At 42.9% G+C, this 24,493-nt stretch overlaps 1 pseudogene across 1 annotated transcript; it reads right to left on the bottom strand.

The window, feature by feature from the left end:
- Nucleotides 1-485: 485 nt before the first annotated feature.
- LOC146577391 (NACHT, LRR and PYD domains-containing protein 12-like) lies at nucleotides 486-24,493 on the bottom strand (annotated as a pseudogene). The gene is made up of 10 exons (XR_014889429.1): nucleotides 24,422-24,493; nucleotides 20,440-20,571; nucleotides 20,263-20,355; nucleotides 17,989-18,090; nucleotides 10,857-11,098; nucleotides 8,949-10,740; nucleotides 7,262-7,438; nucleotides 5,320-5,517; nucleotides 2,990-3,166; nucleotides 486-620 (listed from the first exon to the last, which is right to left on the bottom strand). The product of XR_014889429.1 is annotated as an NACHT, LRR and PYD domains-containing protein 12-like (transcript).

Here is a 24,493-nt window from a genome sequence, read left to right on the forward strand (position 1 = left end):
AGAAGAGCCTTGGTGTGTCCACTCTGAGCTCTGTAGGAACCCAACAACAAGCCCAACAATCCAGATGGACGGTTCCAGCTGTTAACTGGAGGAATTCCATCCAAACATCTGCTCTCACTAAATTCTTCCTCACCTACAGACTGTGTTCTTCACTGCTTTAAACTTGGAAACGAATGCAGTCATTGGTCTGCGTGCTGCTTTGTTCAGAGAGCTGATTGGCTGTTGACAGCGTTTGATCAGAGCGTGTCAGCTGTTACTATGGTGACCATAAAGGTCAGAAACAGGAAGTGTTTGTGTCCAATCCTGAAGCCTGTCACCATTCTCCTCTCACAGCTTCACTGAGAAGCTGCAGCTTTACAGGAAACACTGGATCTTTGTTTCATACTGACTGTGTTTAGTACAATACTGCTGACAGCACCACCCACTCACTCCATCACTCTACTTACACCACAGTCTCCAGTCTGTAGTCTGGACTCTGCTGAAGATCAGACAGCTGCTTCACATCTGGATCCTTCAGGTTGTTGTAGTACAGCTCCAGCTCTCTCAGATGGGAGGGGTTGGACTTCAGTGCTGCTGCCAGATAATCACAGCTGATCTCTGACAAACCACAGCGCCTCAATCTGTATAAAGAATGAAAGATGTAAGTTTATTAGACAAAGTGTGAGCTTGAAATCATTCAGTGTTTCATCATCTGTTCAGAGCTGAAGAAGGTTCAGAATGTAGAAGTTTAGAAAATGGAAACTCCAAACAGCTGAAGCCAACAGGAAGCAGCTTCAAACAGGAAACTGTGCAGAGTTTCAGACTATATGTCCTGATGCAGTCAGTTGGATTTTGGAGATTTGAATCTCTGTTCTGTGACTAAGTCCTTGAATCATTTCTTCCAGTTGGTCCAACAAGACAGACTAAGTGTTGGACATGTGTTGTGGCTCCATTAGGGGAGCTTCTAAATGTGATGTGATGGCCCCTCTGGGTCTGTCAGGTCACAGCACTGAAGAGAGCTCAAACTGGGCACACAGTTGTTCCAGTCTGGACCAAAGACTCTATACTGGGACTGAGGGACTGCTTTGACTGCACCCACTGGGACTTTTTAAAGGCTCATGTTCTCACTTAGATCATCGATTTCTACTTACATTTCTTTCTGGGAAAAATGGGGATTACTTTGGAAACAGGAAGTATTTTCCCCAATAAGCAGCCCTGGATTAGTAAATCACTCCAACATGTTCTCAGGCAGAAGAAGCTGTCTTGTTATGAGGGAGAGAAGAAAAAGATTGAGGCACAGAAACTTGTTGAAAGAGAGATAAAGCAGCTAAAATCAGGTGTAAAAGTAAAGCAGAGGATGAGCTGAATAAAGGACACTCAAGGCTGGCTTGGAAAGGAATGAAGTCCATGGTGGGGATGCAGAACAAGGAGCAAAGATGAATGTGATGCTGAATCAGCAGAAGACTTGGACTCATTTGATTCCAGCTTTGATATCATTGATTTCAATGAAGAGCTTTGTGATTGTAGCAAAGGGCTGGTAGCTCTGAGAGTCCCACTGATGAGGTGTTTGTGTGGAAATCTCTTAGTGGGAGCAAAGAGAGAAAAAGCCCTGGTCCTGATGCTGTGGGAGGGAAATGATTGAAGTGTGCTGTGAGGAACTGACTGGGAGATTTTCACACATTTTCCAGTCCTCCTTGGAACAACAGGAAGTTCCCAGCATATGGAAACAAAGGTTAAGTGTCCTATGGCACTCAGTGATGATGGTGCTGTGGCCCCACCACCTCCACCTCTTTGTAAAGGAACTAACTGTAATCTGAAGCTTCAAATGGAACTAAGACTTCCTCCACTAGGTGGCAGTGTCTGATGAGAAAGTGTTAGTGGAGCTGGCCTGGAGTCAGAAACAGGAAGATGCAGGATTTGGGCTGAAATGGGGAAAAGTGGTTCGCACTAGTGCCTTAAAGCAAGAAGGTTGTAGGTTGAAGCTTGTTGGCCTTTCTGTGGAGGTTGGATGTTCTCCCACAGTCCAATGAAATGCTGCTTAGGTTCATTGGTGCTTCTAAATTGGCTGTAGGTGTGGATGTGAGAGAGTGCTTCTCTGTCTCTCTCTGTTGGCCCTGTGATGGACTGCTCACCTGTGCAGGTGGACCACGCCTCTTCCCTATGACAGCTAGGGCACAGGCTGCAGCCCTGTGAGCCTAAGCTGAATAAACAGTTAGCAAAAATGATCCATAGATGGCCTGAAATCCCCCAGTTAGCAGTTTGGTAGATAGCTATGACATGCTAATCCCATCCAGCAGCTGTATTCTACCTGTAAGCTGATCCCTGCTGAGCCAAAGCACTTTTTCATATACAAATTACAACCTTTAATAGAAACCTATTGGTCAGCATCTTATTAGCCTGCTGTTAGCTTCATTCCACAGAAAACTGAGAGAAACTAACAGAGTTGATAAAGAATAAAGAGAAATGTGCTGATTTAAAGCCTTTGAAGTGCTTCAGATGATCTCTGTCCACTTCTGTCCACTCATTCATTCATGTAAGCTTTCTAATGCAGCTTTGATCTTCACAGTCTGCTTCATGAAACTCATTCTAACCCTGAATGTCAGAGTGTTCCTCCTTCTCTTTCCCATCATTCATGCTGACAGTGGAGGAGATTTGGATGTTGGACTGTGTTTTGGATGATGTGTGTATGTTTGTGTTGGACTGCTGTCTGTAAAGCAAACGCACATTTTGCTTTGGATTTCAGTGTCAGACAGACTTTAAGGTGCAATGAAGAGTTGGAGAGTTTCACAGTGAATTATCCAGTGGAGGATTTTTCTTCTTCTTTGAAGGTTTGAAATGTGAACATTGTTCTGCTGCAGTCAATGGACTAAACCAGAGAAGAAGAAAACAGACTTTACCATGAAGATCCTCAGTGTGGATCAGTATAATATCAGCCTGATGTCTGCAGTTTAGTGTCAGCACAACTTTCACATCATATTCATCTCAGCACAACTAAAACATGCTGACTGACCCCAGAGTTTCAAGTCCACATCCTGGACTCTCCAGGAAACCACACAGATGCTTCACTCCTGAATCCTGCAGCTTGTTGTTGATGCTCAGGTCCAGCTGTCTCAGATGGGAGGGGTTGGACTTCAGTGCTGCTGCCAGATAATCACAGCTGATCTCTGACAAACCACAGCCCCTCAATCTGTATAAAGAATGAAAGATGTAAGTTTATTAGACAAAGTGTGAGCTTGAAATCATTCAGTGTTTCATCATCTGTTCAGAGCTGAAGAAGGTTCAGAATGTAGAAGTTTAGAAAATGGAAACTCCAAACAGCTGAAGCCAACAGGAAGCAGCTTCAAACAAACACAACAAGAGAAAAAACTCTGAATGTTTCACATTAAAGTCGTACATTTATCATAAAAACAGGACAAAGACTTGAAAAAGTCGTGTTTTTCCTTCCAGGAACCACAAGGCTTCACTTTTAAAGGTGAAGTGTGAAAGAAATGGACATATTTGAAGTCCAACACCTTTTTCCAGTCACATTATTAAAGCAGACAAACTACAAGCTCATTTTCATTCCAACAAGTCATCTTCTGACCTGGACTAACAACACTGGTCTCTATGTGCAGCTGGCTGTGAGACCAGTGCTCAGGGAGCGTCTACAAAGTGCAACACTGAAAGAACATCACACACTCATTTGCTTCCAGCACTTTCACACAAACATCTACTGTCATTATTGTCACCAAACTCTGTGGATCCTTTATTGCAAATTCAAACGGGATCAAATGGTCAGACAAAAGAGGGTTATGAGGAAATATGATGAAATGTTGTGTATTAGCAGCAAGTTATTGAATCAGTTTCCTCAGAAACCAAACAAAATGATTGACAAACATGTTTTTACAAACTCAGTGTTGGACTTGGATCAGCAGGATAAGCTGATGTTTAAAGGCATTTGAGTCTCGCTGTATGAGAGTCCAGTTATTACTCAATATTTATGGATGTTCTTTCAGTGTTGCACTTTGTAGACGCTCCCTGAGCCTCACAGCCAGCTGCACATGGACCAGCTGACATTACCCAGCATTAGAGGCGGCTGTAAAAAAATGGATTTTCCTATTTAAATGGTTTTAATTTGAATAAAGCGATGTTGATTCATTCAATCCTGAATCGATTTTTAATATAAATGTATTTTGCCAGAATCTCAGGTTAAAGCTCCCAAAAGTATTTCAACAACAAGCAAACAGATAAAACAGTAAATGAGAGCAGCTAAACACACAAAGATGGAAACACAGAGCGTGGATCGTTCACTCGACGGCACGTACACGGACACGCCGTCGGGGCTGAAAGTGGACAGCTCACAGATCCTGAAGCTGCAGGTTTCATCTGTCTCCAACCAAAACTGACTGAACCAGCAGCAGAAGAAGATCCAAACTACGCTTTACGTTTGATGAGCATCGTCATGAATTCTCTCTGACTTTGACGTTTACTTCCTGCACAGCTCTCTCTCTCTCAGTGTACTTCAAGAACAGTTTACCTTCAAAAATCTGTTTCCTGCATTATTCACTGCTTATTACGCACCAGTCTGCTGTTGTGTTCACTGCTGTCGGCCTCCGAAAACAAAGCCTCATTTCTGCTGTTCAATACTGAAGAAATGTAAACCTTTTAAAATGATGACAGATTACAAACTCTCAGCTGTGTCTGTAATCAAACCTCTGTAACTTTGCTTCACTTCAGCAGCATCAGCTCATGTTCACATGTTGATTCATGGTTTGCTTCAGTTTTTGATGGACTGCAGAATATTTTGAAGGTTATCTGCTATAAAAAGCCAGAACAGGAAAATCTGCTTCATGTGTTTCTGTTTGATCCTCAGTGACTTTGACACAAAGGCCTCTGCTGTGATGATCACACCTCTGATCAAGTCTCACAGTGTCAGCTTTGTTTTTATACATATGGATATGTGCTGATAAATGATCAGAGTTATAATATTTCCCACTGTCTGCTGTGTGCCGTGACCTTTGACCTGCTAAAGACAGTCAGCTGTGGATTATTCATTGTTGTGTCTGATACTTAGAACTGTGAGGAAGAACACTACACAGTTAATCAGGGTCCCCTCTCTCTGAATCAGGAAAGGTGGGCAGGCCGCGTGTGGGCCGCGGGCCATACGTTGAGTCTCACTGTTTGAAATGTGAACATTGTTCTGCTGCAGTCAATGGACTAAACCAGAGAAGAAGAAAACAGACTTTACCATGAAGATCCTCAGTGTGGATCAGTATAATATCAGCCTGATGTCTGCAGTTTAGTGTCAGCACAACTTTCACATCATATTCATCTCAGCACAACTAAAACATGCTGACTGACCCCAGAGTTTCAAGTCCACATCCTGGACTCTCCAGGAAACCACACAGATGCTTTACTCCTGAATCCTGCAGCTTGTTGTTTGTCGAAGACCTAAAGTACTCATTACTCAGGTCCAGCTGTCTCAGATGGGAGGGGTTGGACTTCAGTGCTGCTGCCAGATAATCACAGCTGATCTCTGACAAACCACAGCGCCTCAATCTGTATAAAGAATGAAAGATGTAAGTTTATTAGACAAAGTGTGAGCTTGAAATCATTCAGTGTTTCATCATCTGTTCAGAGCTGAAGAAGGTTCAGAATGTAGAAGTTTAGAAAATGGAAACTCCAAACAGCTGAAGCCAACAGGAAGCAGCTTCAAACAAACACAACAAGAGAAGAAACTCTGAATGTTTCACATTAAAGTCGTACATTTATCATAAAAACAGGACAAAGACTTGAAAAAGTCGTGTTTTTCCTTCCAGGAACCACAAGGCTTCACTTTTAAAGGTGAAGTGTGAAAGAAATGGACATATTTGAAGTCCAACACCTTTTTCCAGTCACATTATTAAAGCAGACAAACTACAAGCTCATTTTCATTCCAACAAGTCATCTTCTGACCTGGACTAACAACACTGGTCTCTATGTGCAGCTGGCTGTGAGACCAGTGCTCAGGGAGCGTCTACAAAGTGCAACACTGAAAGAACATCACACACTCATTTGCTTCCATCATCCAACCTGAAGAGGAAACAGAGACGCCTCCCCTTCAAAGTAAAAGCTGCTCCTTTTGGACACAGTATCAAAGAAAGTCTACAGTATAACATAGAAAAGACAGAACAAAGTTTTGGTTGTTTTTAAATTGTGCAGAAATGAAACTACACTAAGCTCAATTATGTGACAGACATTTCATCCCATGTCAGTTTGGCCTCATCCTGGGCCGGATTATCCAGCACACACTCTGACCACAGGCCCAGGGGCCACGCACAGCTGGGCTCCATCCAAGAGACAGGAAACAAACCAACACAATAATAAAAAGCACCATGTGATCTTCTTACATCTTCAAGACAAACATAGTAAAAACATGAGCACATTTGTTTCCTGATAAAATGATGTGACAGGTAGAACAGAGTAAAGTGGTGGTGTTACAGCCTTTCTCCCCTCTGCTGCCGAGGCTGTTAGTCTCTCCCAAACTCAGCTACAGGACTTCCAAATGAATGAAAGCAGCAGAAGTGGCTTTACAAATGAAAGAGGAAGAGGAGAAGAAGAGGAGAGGGAGGCCACCCTGACCATCACTCCAGCTGAAAACATCACACTTCCATTAAAGTTGGTGAGAAAATGTTGAGCAGGATGAGCTGCTGGCTAATCTGGAGGCTGTAGCAGCAGCTCACAGTCACAGTGGATTTCCACTCATGAAAAAGCTCTGGCTGCTTCATTTCTCATCTCATATCAGAGACTTTAATGCTTCACTGAAGCTGTACTGTGATGCTTCCATATCCCAGTGAGGCCTCCATAATGATTTCAGCTGTTCTGTACACACACTGTGTGCCCTGTATGGCTCAAAGTCTCTGCAGCCTGTTTTTATCTGCTATCATCAGATCTTCATCATCCTCATTCACATCCCTCACACACTCTACAGCCTCATCAGCACTGACTTCATCTTCACTGACTGATGGAGCACAACATGAACCTGTGGAGGCTGAAACACTGTCCTGTCAAACATCTCCCCGTCACCACTCCACTTCTGTCAGCCTTTAAATGAACCCTGCTCAAGTCTGTCACTTCTGTTTGGAGCCAAAAGGAAAAACTGTTGTTCAGTCGTTTGGAAAGACAACATTTCTGAAAGCACTCAAACTTCTTCACATTTGTCTTCAGACACATCCTGAACATTTAGGAACTAAAGAAAGTTTCAAACATCAATCAAAGACCTGAAATATAGAAAAACAACAACAGCCGCAGTCAGTGAACTCACCTCAGAGTCTCCAGTCGACAGTTTGGACTCTCCAGTCCAGCACACAGAAGCTTCACACCTGAATCCTGCAGGTTAAGGTTGTAACTCATGTCCAGCTGTGTCAGATGGGAGGGGTTGGACTTCAGAGCTGAGGCCACAACTTCACAGTGAGACTCTGAGAGTCGACACTGAGTCAGTCTGTGATGATAGAAAATATAAAATGTGTTATTATAAAAGCAGAAAATCTGCATTATAAACACAGACTGAATGTATATGAAGACAAAACAGAGTGAGGTCATAATCTGATGAATCTGCTCTTCACATCTGTGCTTCAGCTCCTCTTACTGTGTTTGACATGACACAACGATTGAGTCTCTCTCAGACCTGCAGACTTTTAATGAGAATCTTTGTTTGGCTTTAATCTGCAGATGAAGGAGGAAGATGGTGTCACATTTAGGCTTCCATAATGTCCACAGTCTGTCACTGAGATCTGATCCAGAGTCAGAGTGAAGACACACATTTGGACTGTTTCCTGTTTTGACTCCAGAACATTTTGAATGAGTTCAGCTCAGTGAAGAGTTCCAGCTGGAAAGATGATCTCTGTTTGCTACCTGCTGTCAGGTACGACTGTTCACGTCCACACGCAGGAAAAACCTGCTGACTGTTACCAAACGGAGCAGAAATCTCATCACTGGACAATAATGATGAATGAACTCAGAGCTGCTGATATCAGATCTGATTTCAGGGGAACTAAACACAGAAATGATTGGCTCATTTTAGCTTTCTGAGCCATTATCTGCTGCTGTGTCGCTAGTTGGCAGAAAATGATTTGTATTCCTGTTCAGGGCTTCAGTGTTTATGAGTCCAGATCCAGGTGACAGCAAGTCAAAATGATGTTACCTGTCTGTGTCCAGCAGCAGCCTGTATTCACTTTGAATATTGTTATAACCTGACATGGATCAGTTTGTCTTTGATTGGTTTGTAAATGTCACTGTTTCCATTGGACCTGAGTGACGTACAAAGACAGAGAGGGAGAGAAAGGAGAGAGAGGATGGAGACAGCAAAGAGAGAGCAAACACAAACAGGTGAGAGTGGACAGGTGACCAAGGTCAGCAACCAATCAGAGAGCTTCTGTTTGACCCACAGTCACTGATGATGACTGCACATAACCAAGCAGTGTGTTACTCTGATATCAAATATGGATCCTGCTCTTATAATAATGATCATCAGATGATATTATTGTGTTATTTTGTAGCTGAATACGATGTTTGTGTGATTATCAGTGAAAGAAGCAGTGAGGAGGATGGAGAGAGAGAGAGGACAGAGGGTGAAGTTAGAAACACTAAAAGGATTTTTCATGGATTTCATGGATGATTTGAGTGATTTCCAGCAGGACACTTAAACATGTCAGTGGACGTCCTAAAGAACATATTCACTGATATGAAACGTGTCATTGAACAGGATTAATATCAGTGGAAACATGGTGGAAACAGCTGTGACTGCATGGATGTGACACACTTCAAATCTGTTCTCCACTCTTGGATTTGGGATCCATGGAGCTGCTGCTGAGTCTGTACAATAAAGGAATGGTGTGGAAGGTTGCAGCGTACGGACACAAACACTTTGTGGTTACAATCTGATTTTATTTTCACCATTAAACTACTAACCTACACTGATCAATGATGTTAATGATCACATCTGGACTCACCCAGCCTTTCTGCAGCTCCTTACAGCTGGAATCAGTCTCTGTCGTCCCCACTCTGATGTGTTGTACTTCTGCAGGTCCAACTCATCCAGAACCTCCTCTGACATCTGCAGCATGAAGGCCAGAGCTGAGCACTGGATCTCAGAGAGTAACTTCTCTGATCTGTTCTCTGACTTCAGGAACTCTTGGATCTCCTGAAATAATGAGAGGTGGTTCATCTCCATCAGACAGTGGAAGATGTTGATGCTTCTGTCAGGAGAGATTTCATCACTGTTCATCCACTTCAGGTTGTTGATGACTCTCTGGATGGTTCCTGGACTGATCTCTGTCTGACCCAGCAGACCTACTAAGAGTCTCTGGTTGGACTCCAGACAGAGGCCATGAAGGAAGCGAACAAACAGGTCCAGGTGGCCATTTTTACTCTGGAGGGATTTCTCCATGGCTCGTTTAAGGAAATCATCCAGAGAGGACTCGTTGTATTTTTGTCCCAAGAAGTTCTTCAGCACCTCTGTCTTCCTGTTGGTGTGACAGTGGAACATGTAGACAGCAGCCAGAAACTCCTGAATGCTCAGATGAACAAAGCAGTAGACTGGTTTCTGGAAGATCACACACTCTGTTTTGAAGATCTCTGTACAAACTCCTGAGTACACCGAGGCCTCTGTCACATCCAGACCACACTGCTCCAGGTCTTCTTGGTAGAACATGATGTTTCCTTTCTCCAGATGTCCAAACGCCAGCCTCCCCAGCTTCAGAAGAACTTCCCTGTCAGCCTCCGTCAGCTCCTGTGGACTCGTCTCACGTCCCTCATGGTACTTGTTCTTCTTCCTCTTTGTCTGAACCAGCAGGAAGTGTGAGTACATGTCAGTCAGGGTCTTGGGCAGCTCTCCTCTCTGCTCTGTAGTCAACATGTGCTCCAGAACTGTAGCAGTGATCCAGCAGAAGACTGGGATACTACACATGATGTGGAGGCTCCTGGATGTCTTCATGTGGGAGATGATTCTGCTGGACAGCTCTTCATCACTGAATCTCCTCCTGAAGTACTCCTCCTTCTGGGCGTCAGTGAAGCCTCGTACTTCTGTTAGCCTGTCAACACATGTAGGAGGGATCTGATTGGCTGCTGCGGGTCGGGAAGTTATCCAGACGAGAGCCGAGGGAAGCAGATTCCCCTGGATGAGGTTTGTCAGCAGCTGGCTGACTGATGACTTCTGTGTGACATCAGACAGCAGCTTCCTGTTGGTGAAATCCAATGAAAGTCTGCTTTCATCCAGGCCGTCAAAGATGAACAAAAGCTGAGAGACAGCCAGCTTCTCTGCTGTGACCTTCTGTAATGTTGGATGGAAAACATGGAGCAGCTCCAGAAGACTGTACTGCTCATCTCTGATCAGGTTCAGCTCCCTGAATGAAAGCAGAACCACCACACTGACATGTTGGTTCTCCAAGCCCTCTGCCCAGTCCAGAGTGAACTTCTGCACTGAGAAGGTTTTTCCAACACCAGCCACGCCGTTGGTCAGAACCACTCTGATGGATCTCTGTTGGTCAGGTAAGGCTTTAAAGATGTCCTGGCACCTGATTGGAGCGTCATGGAGGGCGTCCATCTTGGAAGCTGTCTCCAGCTGCCTCACCTCATGTTGGGTATGAACCTCTTCACTCTGTCCCTCTGTGATGTAGAGCTCAGTGTAGATCCTGTTGAGGAGGGTTCTACTTCCTGTTTCATCACTTCCTTCAGTCACACGTTCACATCTCCTCCTCAGACTGATCTTATGTTCATCTAAAACCTCCTGCAGACCAACATCTGCTGAAAGAAAGAAAAACAATGAGACTAAAGAGAAAGAAAACTCTTCAATGTCTGAACAACACAAGAAGTCCAGTTTTCAGAAATGAGTCCATCAGCAGACAGATGTTCAGTCTTACTTTGTACACAGCTGTTCTGACTGGCTGTCTGCAGTCCAGCTCTGCTTCTGGATCTTTCTCCACACTGGGGACAGGAGGAGTCTCCTGATGAAGCAGACTGGTCCCAGTATGAGGAGATGCACTGTCTGCAGAACCAGTGTCCACAGCTGGTAGAGACTGGATCCTTCAGGACGTCCTGACACAAAGCACAGCAGGACAGCTGCTCCTCCTCACAAACACCACTCCTCTTCCTCTTCCTCTCTCTGTGAACACATTTCTTCATCACTAAAAACATTTACTGTCAGTGAAAAACATCCAGATGTGACCAAACTGCAGTTCCTCACAGTTCCTTTGATTTCATCAACACTAATGAGCTGCTCTTCCTGTCTGCCTGTCTCATTAAACACTGAGTGATGAATACAAACTCAACACTTCCTGCAGACTTCCTGACTTCACAATAAAAGCTTTCCATCAGAGAGACAGTTATGACTTTCACTGTTTTACAGCCGCTGTGTGCAGATTATCTGGGTCAGTTCACTCTGAAGCAGCTTAGAAGTGTCCGTGTAGAGCCGTGGTCTGACACACAGAGACTTCTGATTTTCTCTGTTTAAACAAACATGATGAAGATGAGCAGGTTTCTCTTCTAGTATAAACTCTGTGTCTCTCTGGCTGGCTCATGATGGCTTTTCAGGTTTTATGTTTTGCTCTCTCCTGCTAGCGTTTTGCCTGCCTGGGTGGAGCTTGTAATGGCCTCTCGCTCTTGGTCCACACAGCTATGATGATTACACCACCTGTTGCTGACTCACCTGGGCTTACCGGTAACCATTTAACGCTGCGGCATGGAGCAGTTTGTCGCTGGGACATTGACCCTCCTGTGTTCATGATCTCAGCTCTTTGCTAAGAAATCTCTCTCTAAATTCACCAGTTGGGTTAACTTTGTGTATACTTTGAGTAAATATTTCCCCGGACCTGGTTACAGACACTTACCTGTGATTCCTGTGTGTGGCTGTGTGAGTGGAGAGCAGGACAAGAGTGACTGAAGAGGAGTGAGAGTGGACTCCCTTCCCTCTTTTCCCTGGAGCCCTGGACCCCCTCCCCAACTCACTGTACATAGAGCACTGTGGTTCACCCCTTTGGTAAATAAACTGTCACCTTTTTGTTTGTCAGAACTCAGTCTGTGCTTGAGTTCCTCTGTTAGCCATGACATTTTGTTGGTTCTCTCTCTTCAGGTCCCTGTAAGTGTTTGATCTAAAAAAAATTATATTTATTCTGCTTTGATTGTTTTGTGTGCTGAGGGACATTGTTGCACGATCCACTTTTTCTTATCACTCAAATATCCTGATACTTTCAGAAAGTTGGAGAGCTCTCCTGGCTTGCTTAGTCTTTGCTCTGTACTGCAGTACTTGCACTGGTTTCACTGGACAAGTCTGCATGTGAATCTACAACTGATCTGACATTGTGGCACAAACACAGTAAACAAACACTACGAGCACCTTGTTTCATGTGCAGTGGCTTTCTTCTCATTCTGTTACTGAACACTGTATGAAAAGCCTCTCACTGCCAGCATCCTTCCAGCCCCACGACAACAAGACCAACTCACATCTTCACAACACCAAGAATTTTTCCCCTTTTCTTTGGAGAAACTGAGAAGCCAATAGGATTGTAGCTCAAACTTGCCCACAGTCCTGCTTCATCACTGCTCACTCCTACCTGTGTTGGTGCTCAGTGGACAGTCATTAGGGTTGCCAACTCCCTGAAAAATAAATAAGGGGCACCTCGTGGCCAGGGCCGGGCAACCTAGTTGTCTTCACCCTTCCCAGTGTGGTAGCTCTTTTTTGTGTGTGTGAAATTATTTTTTAACCATTTGACTTGAATTTGATTTAAGCAGATGCATATTCTTTGTGATATGACCATATGAGAAACAAATGATCATTTGGCCATTTATTTTTAGCTCAAAATGACAACATTAACACAGTAAAACAGGTCTCTTTCTTAAACAGAAGCCTGTCATGCTTAACTTTTGAGAATATAAGTAAATCTTTCTTTAAAAGAACTCTGTCCTGCTTAACTTAAAATTATATAAATTAATAGAAAACAATAGAACGAAAAATATTCTTGTAACAGTGCACATTTAGTGCATTTAGTACAATTGGCTTCAGTTGAGGTATTATTTCAGCTTTTCTAAAGCTAATCAGCTGCTCCTGTTTGTAAACCCACTTGTTCCCATGATTACACATCATAACTCATCATCATTATTCATCTATGTATTACTTTTATGTATTAGTCATCTATTTGTTGTAATCATCTATCCTTGCAGTTGTTTATTACACAAAATAAATTATATTATCACACTTCTGGCCACATAGCGCTGATATTCACTGCACATGCCCATATTAACCTTAACCAGAGGGTTTAAAAAACAAACCAGTGTTTACTAGGGGTGCAACGATACACAAAATTCACGGTTTGGTTTGGTTCGATACTTTGGTGTCACGGTTCGATATTTTTTCGATACAAAAAAAATGTTCATGCCTTTTTAATTTGTCATTTATTAAAATTATAAATATATATTTTAACTCAAAAGTACAGTTTTTAAATTTAACCCTAACCCTTGTGCGTGTTTTTTATTTTGACAGCGAATGCGCACCTGCGGACCACTTATGTGCAGCCCTGGTTATTTAGCTCGTCATATTGCAGCCACAGAAATTCTTTTGTCCATGAAACCATAAAGCTGCACTTTCTTTTTGCCTTATAGTCTGATTTGTCATAACTTCTCCGTTTTGTGGTAAGCTTTTCTTTGGCTGTCACTTCTTCACCCTGACCTGTCTTATTTGGCTCAGCAGAACTAAAATATATATCTGTCTGTGAAGGTTCTCAGTCATCCAGGTCATCGTAGTCAAATATATATCCTGCTGCTTTTACACACTCACTCACATAAGCTCAGCGATTCTCTGCGCGATCAACCTCTCACATGTTTAAGCTTGCTGCGTGAGATTTCACTTGTCATGTTTGCATAGTAAGCTAACAATTAATAAGACAACGTCAGAGGAATTGGTGCACAAATTATCATCACTCACAGATCAGTGCTGTCGCTCTCTATACACAGTTTGCGCGATTGCAAAGTGAAAGCAAAAAAACAAGCGCAAATTCAAACGCGATTTCAATATGTCACATATTGACAGTGGCTCACCGATGCCAATGACATAATTACCCAGCTACATTTCTGAAAGAATGCAAAAGCATTGACATATATTTTTCCTTCCTACAATAGCCCGACGGGCAGGGAAGAGATAGATTTTGGTAGCCCGTCTGAAAAAAATCGCTAGCCCCAGGACGTCGGGCTAGCGATTTTGCGAGCCCTGTATCTGATTGAGGAATCACTCATCTTTGGAAAAGAGAGTTTATTACAGAGAAATGTCTCTTTCCAAAATAAAAGCTATACTATCCGCTTCTTCTGGGCTATATTCTCAGCAGCATAAGGAGGATCATGTGCTAACAGCTGTCTAAATGACTCGGCTAAAGTTAGTAGCATGCTTGCTTTTTTTTGTCTGCTTCCACTTGTCTTTGCACTAGGATGATGTCGGCATAAATGTGCAGTCATATTCGTTGTGTTCCCACTAGTGCTTTCAGGTTGATCTCGTTGAAATGACCTTAACGCCACAACACGGCAAATCTCCGTTAACGAGCTACCGCCGATCGCCCCGTGCATGGGGCTAGACGGCCAACACGTTAACGAGCTAACTGCGCTAACACACTAGTTCCCACCCATGTAATTAAGCATTGCGTGGCACATCCAACATACTGTTTTACTTTAGTCCATGACTCGCTTACCTTCAGGGTCATACGTCACATGAAAACCAAAATAATTCCAAACGCCAGATCTGAATGAGGGTGGGGGAGGTCCATCTTGCAAGGAGAGCTTAACTTCTGTCTTGCTAGCTTGCCCTGCGCTCTTCCTTCTGACTATGCTGTCTGTGTTGAGCGCTCAGTGGATCTGCGCTGGACAGTGCAGCCTAGGCGGAGTAGTCGAACGCAGATTCACTGAGCGCTCAACACAGACAGCATCGTCAGAAGGAAAGTTGATAAAATAAATTACAAATGTTGTATTGTTCGATACATATGCGTACCGAACCGAAAGCACTGTATCGAACGGTTCAATATCGATACGAATATCGTTGCACCCCTAGTGTTTACATACCATATCTGCTTCTGCCGTGGCCTGGTGGACAAAAAATTGGTTAAGGGTTCCCCGAGCTTTCACGCCCCTCATGTTCTTCATGTGCCCCCACCATTAGAAGCATGCCTATGGAAAAAGTGCGCCGGCACACAGTGCAGTGCGCTTTATAGGTGTTATGGTGACCTTTTCCAGCCAGGTGTTTCCCTTTTCCCATTCCTCCCTGTACTTTTGCAGCCTTTTTTGGCCTTCATCGTGCAGTATACGTGGGGTAACGAGAAGCGATTAACACCTCGAGCAGCTCCCGATCATCAATCGCTCGTGAGCCGCTCACACTGCTCACGCGCAAACACGTAAACGTCGGTGAAAAAGACGGAGCAGCACGGCTGTGCAGCGTGTGATCTGGACACAAGCGATGGAGGCACAACTTGTAGAACTTTGGAAAGCTCATCCGAGCCTTTTCGATGTGGCATCACAAAATGATCACGACCACAACAACCGTGAAAATAGTTGGATTTACACTGCTGCTCAATCACAGCTGCCTGATCAATGTTTTTCATTAGCAATTTAGCAAAGTTGATGGTGGTGGTTTGTGTGTCTGTGTGAGTGAAAGACAGAGAGAGAGACAGATTTTCTGTTATAACCTTCATTTTATGGAGGCACAGTGTGAGCACTCAGGTCGCATCAGAGCATCGGGCCGTATAGTGTGAGACCTGCATCGTGACCTACCAACTTCTAACCCCTGCGAGTCAATCGTGCAGTTTGAGCAGGAGCTGAATAACGTGACTGAAAAAAATCGCACAGTGTCTGCCCAGCTTTAGGTGTACTGTCGTCCGAGACTTGCACCGCAGTGTCGGCGTTTGTTTCCCTGTTGGCCATGCTTCTTGTTGTGGTCATCTGTTGTCTTCCGGTATTTTCTCCGCAAGCGACCTTTCCTCGACCAATGAGATGAGCGGTAATCTGAATTGTCATACTCGAATTGTCATAAGTGTGCTGTCAGCTCATTGGTCACAAAGCAGGAGAGGGGCTGGGAATTATGTTTTCAAACAAAGTGTTAATTCCATTAACATTTATAGACTACTTTTGATTCTCACTGTATTACGGGACAAAGTGCGTCCCTTATTAGCTCAATACGGGACGTGTGCTTTTGTTTCTAAATACGGGACGATTCCGTTTTTTAAGGGACGGTTGGCAACCCTAACAGTCATAGCCTGCTGCTAGCATGAATGCTAAACGTACTGCTGTGGATGATCAGCAGAAAAACATGTGGTCAGTTTGACTGTTTGCTGTATTTAAAGTGTTTTTCTCAGTTCGTCTGTATTCAAAGTGCATTCGGGGCTTTAGCTGACAGCTCTTTGTGCTAACAAACTAAACTCTCTTAGTTTAAGCCAGCAGACTTTACCAAACACAAAGCCTGCTGCTGCCTCCATGGGTTAGCTTGTGTGACTGGTGTTTACACCAATGAAATCTAAATCACACTAATGTGTCCTCCAAGGTGTTTGGTGGGAGCACTGAGTGAAACATAAGAGCTCTGGTTAAGCCTCATCAGCTGGATAGGCTGTCCACCCTAGTCCAGGCTTTAACTCAAATCTCTGATTGGCTTTCTAACAATTACCTTGTTAGAACAAGACAGAGACCATGATCATAGCTCCTCCTGATCTATATTCTAAAATCAGTCAAGTTGTTGCCCCTTTCTGTTCTTCTGCTGAGCCAAATATTCGAAATCTTGGAATAATATTTGACTCTTCTTTGGGCCTTGACTCACATGTAAAGTCTCTGTCTCGTTCCTGGTTCTTTCATTTAAGGAATATTTCTAAACTGTGACATATGGTCTCCTTAGCTGAACTGGAAAAAATTGTCCAGGCATTTGTGTCATCGCGTTTAGATTATTGTAATTCCCTGTTTACCAGCTTGGATAAATCATCTCTTTCTCGCCTCCAAGCTGTACAAAACGCAGCAGCCAGACTACTAACTCGCTCTACCCAGCGAGCTCACATCACTCCTATTTTATGTTCTTTACATTGGCTCCCAATAGATTTTAGAATTCGTTTTAAATGATTGTTTTAACGTACAGAGCACTAAATGGCCCCAGATTATTTATCCAAGCTTCTCACTAAATACACTGCTGCTCGCTGTCTCCGCTCACAGACTCAGAGTTTGTTGGTTGCTCCCAGAACACGTCTGAAGACGAAAGGGGGCGGAGCCTTTCAGTCTGCGGCACCAAGGCTGTGGAACAGTCTACCTCTACAACTACGTTTGGTTGACTCTGTGGGATCCTTTAAAAAACAGTTAAAAACTTTACTGTTTAAACAAGCTTTCTGTTGACCAATGCTGTTTACATTTTTATACTTTTAATTTACATTTAAACTCTATATTGTGTATATTGTGCATTTTGCTATTTATCGTACTGTTTATTTTAATCTCTGTGTGCAGCACTTTGTGACTACCTGTCTATGAAAAGCACTTAATAAATAAACTTTACTTACTTACTTACTAAAATAACAAACAGGGCTGTGAGAGCAACTGAAGTGATAAAAATACTGTTTGAAGATAAAAACACTTTGTTAGGTAACGAGAGAACATCAAAGTCCAAACCCTGTGAACTATTTTAGCTTTAATAACTGTGGATTCAGGTATCCTGAACCCATCTTTGGACATTTGTAATTAAATATTTTAAAACTCCATCAAAGACTCCTGATGTGGCTGTTTGGAGAAGGAAAAGAGGGACAAAGTGGAGCGTCGAGCTGAGGCTTCATTCACTGCAAACCTACAGTTATGTTTCCTTATTTCTGCTGTTTGCATGTTCACAGCTGAAATAAAGCTGCCTCTTTGACTTCATCCTGTTGTGTTTGGGTCCAATCCTGCCTGCCACACAGCGCTACAGGACAAAGTCTAAGATTTTTATCTTTTTAATGAATCTTTGGTCATATTTATCCAGGAAAACACAAACATGTAAAGGAGTCATCACAGTTCTCTGACCTCGTTGGTCCAGGTTCAGCACTGAAGTCTGGAGGGTAATGTTTGGACCAGTCACTCCTCACAGACGGACAGCTGGATCCTGCAGACTGTGACCTCTGACCTCTGCAGACACAAACATGTTTCATTCAATGATCAATTCTCTGATGAAGTGATTGAAGCAGCTGTGATCACATAGACTGCAGATAATGCAGCTGTTTCCTGTCAGTAACAGTCCTCTTAGATTAGAGTTCAGCTTTTTACAGGAAAACAAATGTCCCTGAATGCAACAGTGAGACACAGTCTGCCTGTGTGGCTGTGATAGCTGCCGTTAGGAGCGCTCATGTGTTTGCAGTTAGACGAGGAGATGTTACCATCATGGACATGTTAACAAATCCTGCAGCATCACGTGGCACAAACACTTTGTGTTCCTGTCATCTGCAAGCAACAGGAAGTTCATTAATAAAGGCGGGATGGAGACACGACTGTGATGGTTCTCCTTCATCCAGCTGTTACACACATCTGGGCTCACACGACGAGCCTTTGTCTAATACAGCAGCTGCTCTCTGAACACTTTTCTGAAGAGTTTAATAGTTTAATTATTTATATAGCACATTTAATTACAACAGGAGCGTTGACCAAAGTGCTGTACAAGAACACAACATACACAATAAAACAACTTAGAGTATTAAAAGCAAACACCAAATATAAATTAACAAACAACTCTCATGCTGTATTAAAAGCCAGTAAATAAAAATGTGTTTTAAGATAAGATTTAAAAAGATTGACAGCTGGAGCCTGTCTGATGTGTAGGGGTAAATTATTCCACAGCTTAGGCGCTACGACTGCAAATGCTCGATCACCTCTATGAACCAGCCTCGACCTTGGTACGGCTAAAAGCAAAAGATCACTTGATCTAAGAGATCTAAGGGGGGTATACGTCTGCAAGAGGTCAGACAAATACCCAGGAGCCTGTCCATTCAGGGCTTTGTAAGTCAACAATAAATTTTAAAATTAATTCTGAAGCGGACAGGGAGCCAATGAAGGGAGGCAAGTACCGGGGAAATGTGTTCACATCTTTTAGTACGTGTCAGAAGACGAGCTGCAGCATTCTGGACCAACTGCAGCCTTGCCAGGCAGGTCTGGCTGACTCCAGCATATAAGGAGTTACAATAGTCCAGCTGGGATATAATAAAAGCATGAATCGCTCGTTCAAAGTTTTTAAAAGATAAAAATGATCTCACCTTAGATAAAAGCCTCAGTTTGAAGAAAGACCGCTGTACAACTGAGCTAATTTGTTTTTCAAAGGTGAAATTGCTGTCAAGTATAACCCCCAAATTTTTGGCATGTGATTTGACAAAAGGCTCAAGACTGTGCAGGTTAAAATTAGAAGTGTTGGGATTGCCGCTTGGTCCAAAAATTATCACTTCGGTTTTGTTCTTATTGAAGTTACGGAAATTAGAGGCCATCCAGGATTTAACTTCACTTCATTTAACTGAAGTAAGGGTTCTAGTGAGGCAGGACTGTTTCCCTTCAATTGAAGATAGATCTGAGTATCATCGGCATATGAATGAAAACAAATGTTGTATTTTCTAAAAATTAGACCTAAAGGCAGCATATAAATGGAGAACAATATTGGCCCCAGTATAGATCCCTGGGCAACACCACAAGTAAGGGGAGCTGAGGAAGAGATAAAATCGCCAAAGCTCACAGAGAAGGTCCTGTCAGACAGGTATGACCTGAACCACTCTAATGGGGTGCCCTTTACGCCACAATGCTCCAACCGTGAGATTAAAATGCTGTGGTCAACAGTATCAAAGGCAGCGGTCAGATCTAAAAGCAGAAGCACAGCTGAGTCACCTGAGTCAGTGGCTAATAAAAGATCATTAAGAACTTTTAAAAGTGCAGTTTCTGTGCTATGAAGAGTTTTAAAACCAGACTGAAACCTCTCAAGAACATTGTGTCCATTTAGAAAAGATTGCAGCTGAACAGAGGAGCTGCAAAAACTTTTGTTTGCTTTCTAGAGCAGCGTATCAAAGTCAAACTACCCACTGCTAGCAGCTGTTTCTATCATAGTTTAGGATCCAGATGTGTGAGCTCTAAATTTACACCTCTGATTAAAATACATAGTTAAAAACAGCCAATTGAGTCCAAATGTGTCTTAAAACCAGATAAACTGACAGTTACAGCTGAGCCTGTGTGTCCTTGGAGACACTGCTCTGCTACAGAGATGCATTTTAGAAACCAGGAAACATCAAAATCCTTTAAATCAGAGAGTTCTTGTTACTAACAGCTCACCTCTCTGCAGCAGAGACTTTAAAATCAATGAGGAAACCTCTAGACACGTCACTCTGTAGGGACACAGAGCTGGGTGGAGGTCCAGGCTGGTTCCTGTGAATAATGATGGAGCAGTGATGTGAGTGCTGAGCTGTGACATGGAGAAGAGTCATGGACAGTTAGAGATGGTCATCTCACCTCTGAGCTTTGGTCTGGCTCTCATGTTCCCCACACAGAGTGCTTTTAGAGGGAGGGACTCCCTCCTCTCTGTCCTCACACTGATCCATGCTGCTCAATTCACATCAGCTCACACACACTTTCTACCTTCACCTGCAGAGGAAACACAAATCATTCATGTGCACATCAACTGAAATCCTCCTTTCCATCATGTGTGCTGTCCAAATATCAGCTGCTTCTTTCCTGCTTCATCTCAGTGTCAGCTGAATGCAGTCAGACAGCAGTGTGAGGCAGACGAAGCTGCCATCAGCTGCTCTACTATCAGTCCAATCGATGGAGCCACGAAGCACACACGATGCATTCACTGACACACACTGATTTACTGTGACTAGAAGTTTCAGTCAGTTCAACAGGTGTGAACAACATTCTAAACAAATACGTCAAGCTTGGTTTGCAGAGGTCAGACGAGTGGATATCGAGTTTTCTGCCATCCCCAATTTTTTGTTGGTTTGCTCGCAGCATTTTCTTTCTGGTGAGTTCTAAATAAATTCATATCTCTCTTAATAGGCTTTTAGTGTCATTTTGAATGCGCTGAGGTCATAGATAATTAGATAAAGCATCCTAATGTGTGATGCTGCAGAACCACGTCATGTTGACGGAGAGGCTTATTATTTGGCATTATTGCACTCAAACCAGCATATGAAATGGATGTAACAAATCCAGACTTGGCTCCAACGCTGCACATGGGGCACGACGACATACCTGTGTCAAACTCGGACCGGCGCACAACACTGCTTGATAAGATTGTTAAGGTGTGCTGTGTTTTGGTGAATATGTGCCCCAGTGTGGTTGTCAAACCAGGGCCAAATGAAACTTGCTCTTGTTGAATATTCATAAAACTGTTGTGTTGCATGTACAGTTCATTGTAAATAATTGTACTTTCTGTAAAGCGGTTTCAATAAAACAGAAAAGAAAAGTATGTTAATTTTTTTTTATTCAAGATCTGTTCACATGTACTTAGCAAGTACATACACATGAAATGCAAACTATTTACATGGCAACGCACAGCTTGCATCAATCGTGAATTGTTCATCTAGAGCAATTTTTGGGGCAGCTGCTGAGGAGAAGTCAATGTTATGTGCAACCTCAAGCTGTATCTTGGTCATATGGTCAACGTACTCACAATGTGGAGGCTTAAAAACGGCCAAATCTTGTACCCAACCGTTTGTGAATTAGATGTGCGCCTCCAGGAATTTATAATTCCGAAAATGATTCGCCGTGTATGCGCTGACTCCACAGACAAGGTACACGAAAATATCGGGATAGGACAACGGCAGTAGGCTGTCTGGGTTTCCGCTCCGCTGCCTTATTTCATACGGGTCCACATTACCGATGCACGCTATTTTGTCCAAGTACCGTCTTTTGGCGTCTTGGCGCAATCGGTTGCGATACAGCCCTTTGTCCTTTGCGCTGATTTTAAGCATGGTTCTGACAGTCCTGCTTCCAACACAGTGTGTTTGTTTTGATTTTGGCCTTCTGACATGGTGCAGCAATCCCACAATGCACTGCGGTGTGACATCAACTCCAAAGCCCTATACGGCAGACGGCAGAAGCGGAGTGGCCAAAGAGTAAACCTTCAAAAGTAAGTACTGAATATTATGTCACTTATTTATGTGCAGATGTTTAATAATGAAAAACATTAAAACATTCCTGTTGGCCACATGTCGGCAAAGTTATGTGACATTAGTGATGTTTGTACTTTCAGCGTTTACTTGGTTTTAAAGCCTCTACTTCAAAATATATATATGTATAGTCGACCTTAATCTTACAGAGAATCTGATGATTTTATGAATAATTAAAGTCAGTCATATATCCACAAACACAACAAGCTGAAAGTCAGTGATGCTGCTCGGTTTGCAGTCCTGAATATCACGGCACAAGCAGGATTCACTGCACCGTTAATGTTAGCTATGTTATATTGCTGCCTCTGTTCGGTGGTGTCGAGCCAAACGGACTTTAACATGTGTTTGAACGAGCTGACGGTTCACTCGTTAAGCTGAAAGAAAGATGCTTTAATCACAGCAGTCACACATGTGTCCACTGCACCATCTGGAACTCTTCTTGTTTAGCACTCGTAATAACACAAACACTAAATCCTCCTGTTTGTAGCAGTGTGTACACCTGAGACTGTCACCTGTCTGTCTGTCCTGCACTCTCTCTCTGTTTCTTTCTCTCTGATTGTGGAATAAAAGTATGAACATGTGTTTATAAGTTACACTTGTGTTTGAATCCTGCAGCTTATCACAAATTGATTTCCATGTGTGACGACTGCAAGTGTCCAGAGTGAGGACAGACTGAGGGAGCCACTGCTGCACATCACCTGTGAGGCTTTGCAGCCCTGATGATCCACCAGGACAAACTCAGCAGTGTGTGAGGAAGAGGAGGAGGAAGAGCCAGCAGCAGCTGACAGATGGAGAGAATAGACAGACTGTTCCCTGTTTGTGAAGGACTGCTAGGAAAGTTTAGAATAACTAACTGTCTGTTCTGAATCAGTCTTATTAGGTAATGTTCAAATAATGTGATCATTCCAGTGTTTTCAGTGTGGGAGAAAGTACTCAGGGCCTTCAAGTTACACACTATGAAAGGCAGCAACAAGTTTAATGTTCAGAAACCTAAAGTCTGTATCAGCAGCAGGATGGAGCTAAAAATAAATGTTTGTTTCACTTCTATGAAGCTTTGAGTATTTTGGATCAGTAGCTGCTGTGTTTGTTGCATCATATTGCTGTAACTGTTTATATGCTTTATATATTCTGAGCTAAGTTGATCTATAGTGTTACATCATTTTCTATAAGGATGTTATGTGTTTGTAGACTTTCTGCCCAGTTTGACCCATTTAGCAGAAGTCAGCCTGTTTAAGGCTCTGATATCTATTCTGTGTGACTTAAAGCAGTTATGACATGGTCTGATTTTCTCACCCAATAAAGGAATATTTCATTTATCAGTCTACTCTTCATTCTATCAGACACAGTTACCACAGCTCGCACATTTTCTTTTTACACATATATGTAAGCACTGAGCCAAATTTAGTAATGCCAACATACTGAAAGAACAACATTTGTTTCTTATATATAATACATCTATATATACACAGTCAAAGATACTTGTCTTTGATTGAAGATTTAAGGTGATAGGAAATATAAATAACTGCTACTTGAATCTTTGACACAGAGTTCAAGCTCACTGCTGTAATATATATATATCATAATAATCTGACAATAAATATAATATTGGCCATATTATATTTACATTACCACAGTGAGATGACTTTAGTCTCATGAACAACATTAGCTAATTGTTATTTACTAGCTAATCTTAAATGACTGTTCAGCACAGAAATGAAGCCCAACAATCATGTTTTACAGTCCTGTGGTCTCAGCCTCAGATACTCAACTAATCAAAGTGATATCATGAAAAAAAATGGCTGAGCAACAAAACATTTTTTCTCCATTTCTGTCAAACAAAGCTGTATGAAACGTTTCTCGCTGTTAGTATCATGGTTGCTAGGCAACCTGAGCAGCGCGACGAAGGCTAGACCGTCCCATTTCACAAACCTCTCACTTCCGCACTTCTCGTAATTATAGTACGCACCGTACGTAGTACGCGTAGTGCGCGTACTTCAAGCGTGCACTCTCTTAATTGGGACACAGTACAAACTACAAGTACACAAAACAGGAACGTAGCTCAGAGTGGCGGACACACTCGGCCTCGTTGGTCCAGCTGTGAGTCCGTTACCGTGAACTATGGAGCGGCAGATTTGTGCTGTTTGTGCTGGAACTAAGCTGCACACAGCTGATGTTAGCCAGGAAACATTACACACTGACTTTAATGGAGAGACCGGAAATACAAACACACAGTTTGTTGTGTGAAGAAATCAAATGTGAGCTGAACAAACAGTAAAGTTCCTAAAGACAAACTGTTAAAGGAGGAAACAAAGCAAACTTACAGTTTCTTCACACACCAACAACAAGCTCCACTCCACACCTGGACACTAAACACGGACACACAGGTGAGCTGC

The sequence above is a fragment of the Mchenga conophoros genome, linkage group LG3, assembly GCF_057382185.1.
Source record: "Mchenga conophoros isolate Kocher_MC1m ecotype Shallow Benthic linkage group LG3, M_conophoros_male_GT1.1, whole genome shotgun sequence".
In the NCBI taxonomy this organism is placed as follows: Eukaryota; Metazoa; Chordata; class Actinopteri; order Cichliformes; family Cichlidae; genus Mchenga; species Mchenga conophoros.